Genomic DNA, 4,370 nt, shown 5'->3' with positions numbered 1-4,370 from the left:
GCAGCAGAATCAACTTCTCCCAGCATGCCAGCAGACACACCTGATGCTGACACTGGACATGCCTTGGAGCATGCTGTGGGACTTGGCCCTGAGCTGATTCCAGCATTACCCTCTTTTTAACTTTTAATCCAGAAAGTGTTCCACGATATTACAGGCACTTTGCCTCCTCAGTCAGACAGCATTCAGACTGTAGCATCTGCAGCATCAACACCCAGATTACTGTGCTGCAATCTGTGAAAGGAGACTAACTATTACAGACTGCATGATTCAAAATTATGTAGATGCTTAAAACGGAATTTCTACAAGAGATGCTACCAATGCCTCAGGAGTGGTTACATCCTGGAGCTCTGGGTGGACAGGCCACACCACAGTAACTGCAGAAGACTTCTTGAGTTCTCAAAGCAGGTGAGACTTCCTCTTCCTCTCCTCCCCAGCTCTTGGCATCCCCTTCCCACCAGCGCAACCACCTCCCCTCTCTTCCCATTCCACCTTCATCCTCACTAGCAGGGTTTGCCGAAAGTTTGGGCATAGGAAGGGAGACTCACCTGAAGCAGACAGGTTGCACCGTACCCAATTGATTAAGGTGACTAATGCTATGCTTGTTCTATTTTTAAAAATATCATTAAAGTCCATTAAATAAAAGTAAACATTACTTACATTGACTATTCTGACAACCAGCCCCAGCAGTCTAAAAACATAATAAAAGGTCACTGATCTTTCTGGTTCATTTTCCTTGTGGAGTGGAGGCATATAGACAGAAAGCAAAATTAATTTGGTGACAATGTTTGTATAGGAGACTTTTAACCTTTATTTTGGAGGGAAGTTGTAGCACACTGCATCCCCATAATTCACCCACTGTCCTACATAAAAATTGTAGCTAGTGCTATTTTAAAATGTCCTTTTATAGCTTGTTGGGGTGCATCCTGTACAAACACACAGAGTATCTTGTCTCAGCTTTACTTCCTGTATATGGAAGCACTGGTCAGATAAACTTGTGGATCAGTGGTTATAAATCAGCTTACCTATTTAAATGTAATGTTCACTGGCTGTGGATCTTTTGCTATATGTTTATGCATCTATAACTATGACACACTTTTGAAATCATTACCCAGGAAATGTATTTAATGATGTCAGAGGTGAGATTTATGTCTATCTGAAAAATATATCTTTAATAATGACAAGAGCATCTGGGAGAATGACTCCACAACGTGTTATGAAGACATTTTTAGTCTGTGACTTCTGAAGGTGCCAACTGCCAGCTCTGTTTTCTGGGTTTCTATTGTAGAGGGTATCCTGTCACATCTTATAGGATCATTATATAGATTGCTGAATAAAAGGACACCTCTGGAAAGGACTCATAATACAGAGAAGGTGCTCAGAGTTCAGCGCAGAAAGAATGAGATCACAGGGAATGTTCACCTCTGTGTTCAAGCAGAAGGGGCAGCCAAGGCAGTCCAGCTGAGACATTTTCCTTTGTACGCCTCCTGAGGTATTGTGCACACCCAATGAAACTTTCATAAAGTCCACAGATAAAATGGGACTTATTTCAACTGCTCTTTTTTTTATCTTCCACTTCAGCTGCCACACCACAACCATCCATTGAGTAATGGTATGGTGGCTGCTGTTAGTAACATTTGTAGGAAGAGAGGGAGTTACTACCAGTCTTCATTAATAAAATAATCGTCTGATTCAGAGTCTCCACCAATAGGAAAAAAACAGCATTCCTTGTGCTTTTAAGCTTCTTAATGAAATTTATAAGGTAATCCAGTTTTGTAGGCAGTAAAACTCCAGCCTTGATTCACCATGACATTACCACTGCAGGTTTTCTTAGTGTTGCACTTGCCTAAAACTGGAATATTGCAGTAATGAACCAGACTCAGCTCTTATGTTTTACAGAGCCTCTTTCATCCCAAAGCCACTTAAACAACTTCACAACGCAATATGTGAAAACCTCAATGAAAGCTGCACCCACCTTTGAAATGCAGCTACTTCTGGGGTGCAACATGACAGCTATAGAAAAGCACTCAGGGATCATCAGCATTGCTCACCAGGAAATGGTAGACAGTGAAAAAAATACTGTATCTGACTAACCCTGCAGATGTAATTTTTGCAGGAGGAGTATGATTATTAGCAACCCCATCTTTGCAACAAAAAAAAACCCACTTCAGGGAACATTTGATGAGTACGCAAGATTAGGATCTCTGCCTTACATCTCACCCAAACAATATTATTACTCTTCTTCAAGCTGATTGGGGCACTGGGTTAGTATTTACTTCAGGAGAAGGAGACCAAAGAAGGTATTAGCAACAGCACATCCTATAGTACTCTGGATTTTCTTGGGTAAAACTTCTATATTTCAGTGCAAATTTGTGCTGAGGGGTAAAATGGATGTAACTTTAATATATGAGTTTCAAGTCACCACCACTTCCTACCAAATCCAGAGAGAGCTCTGTCAAATAATACAGATACACCCTCTAGCTTAAATGTTTTGTCTCCACTGCATCCTCCTATTCCCTGATAGCAGTGAGCATGGGATTAGGCACCGTATGCCAATCACCTGCATCACAGGGCAATGCATTCCCTTTAGGTCTTCGTCATTGCAATAGATTGGGTTTGATAAGCACAAATCTAACCACAGGAGGCCAAACCCAGGCCCACTGGCTGATGCAAGTGGCAGGGAGGACTTCAAGAGGCTACTGCAGCAATTCTCAAACAGAGTGTTGAGGCACCCTGGGGTGCCTTGAGATCCTTTCAAGGGTGCTGCGGGGTGCCACATAGGGCTAACACTGTTGGGTGTTTCACAGAGGTAATACACAAGATAAACCCAAATGTTTCAAATAGGTATCCAAGTGTGACAACTGTCCCACCCCTCCCCCCAGCCCTGATGTGATCTGACTGAGCTCTTGGCAAGCAGAAACTTGCTTTATTATTTGACCTTATTGAGAAAACAAGCAACGGCTCTGGGCTGGCACCTTCTGAGGGCTGCCTTCAGCCTGGAGAGGTAGAGAACCACTGGGCTGCAGCAGGGGGCCCTAAAAACTACAGCATTACATGTTTCAGGGATATAGGTTGTAGCACTGTTGGTCTAAACTTTAGTTAGACCAACTAAATATTAGCAAAAAAAATGTCATCAAAGGGTGTTTGGACCGGAAAACTTGCAAAGAAAAACATTTTTTGCTACTATTTTGTTGGTGTAATAACAAATATCACCTCTAGCCCAAGAGTTCAACCTATATCCCTGAAACATGGAAGATATCGTAATTAGCCATTTGGAAATGGAAACTTCATTGCTAAACAGGAAAGCAGCAAAATTCAACTCCCTGCCTGACACCTGACACCTTTAAGGAAGAAGCCTGGTGGAGCCTTGTCTCTGTCTAATCTGCGTAGTCACAGAGCAGCCCTTTCACAAATGGACTTTGAAACCTAGGGGAGCCCCACCATCCCCTGTGATAGATGAAGTTTCTTTTCTACCTGGGCAATCAGGGCTTGTGGTAAAGATTATATCTTTTATTAGACCAACAAGATTTTTGCAAAAAAAATGTCTTTAATTGCAAGCTTTTGGGCACAAACACTCTTCATCAGGCATTGGAGAAAAGACTGTAAAAGTTCTCCTGGGTAGAAATGAAAGTTCATATGTCATAGGATTTCACGGAGGAGTCAATAAATGGAAAACTCCTCTGGGCAGTCAGCTCACAGATGGTATGAAGCCTCGTACCTCCTGTGAGGATCTGTCATGATGCAAATGACCTTGAAACAAATCACCTGGAAGCAAATTACCTTTTCTACCTGGGAGAACTTTTACAAACTTCGAGTTCTCCTCTGCTTTGACCAAGGGTGTTTGGACCCTTGCAAAGAAAAGAAAATTGCTTTGCTGTTATTTAGTTGGTCTGATGATAAAAGACATCGGCTCTAGCCCAAGAATTGTGTCTGCCAGAGCTTTAAACGAGCAGTCAGGGCACTCCGCGGCTTAGGAAGTGGAGTGAATGCAGGGCGGCGAGCGCTGCGGGGGGCGGCGGCGGGTGCGCCGGGCGCGGGGCCGGCTCGAGGCCTGCCCGACCAAACCAGATCCGTGTCGTGCGGACAGGAGCTTTTCGCTCCCCCGGCCCGGCTCCCCCACCAAAGCCCCCGGGGCCCGTCCCCTGTGTAGGTGCCGCCCGGAGACGGGTTCCTCCCCCCCTCCACCCTGGGGCTTGGTAACGGGCTTCCAGCGGGGCAGGATCGGGCCCGCGGACATATCCGTGGAGGGGCCAGTGGTGCCCGGGGTGCTGTGCATGCGAGGGGCTGGGGGCGGGTGCCCGGGCGCACCTGCGTGCGGGGGCATTTCTGCGGGGCGGGCGCGCCCCTGGCGCGGGGGAGCGAGGAGAAGGGGG

The sequence above is a fragment of the Alligator sinensis genome, unplaced genomic scaffold (genome assembly GCF_000455745.1).
Source record: "Alligator sinensis unplaced genomic scaffold, ASM45574v1 scaffold528_1, whole genome shotgun sequence".
Classification (NCBI taxonomy): Eukaryota; Metazoa; Chordata; order Crocodylia; family Alligatoridae; genus Alligator; species Alligator sinensis.
This window is presented reverse-complemented; position numbering follows the sequence as displayed.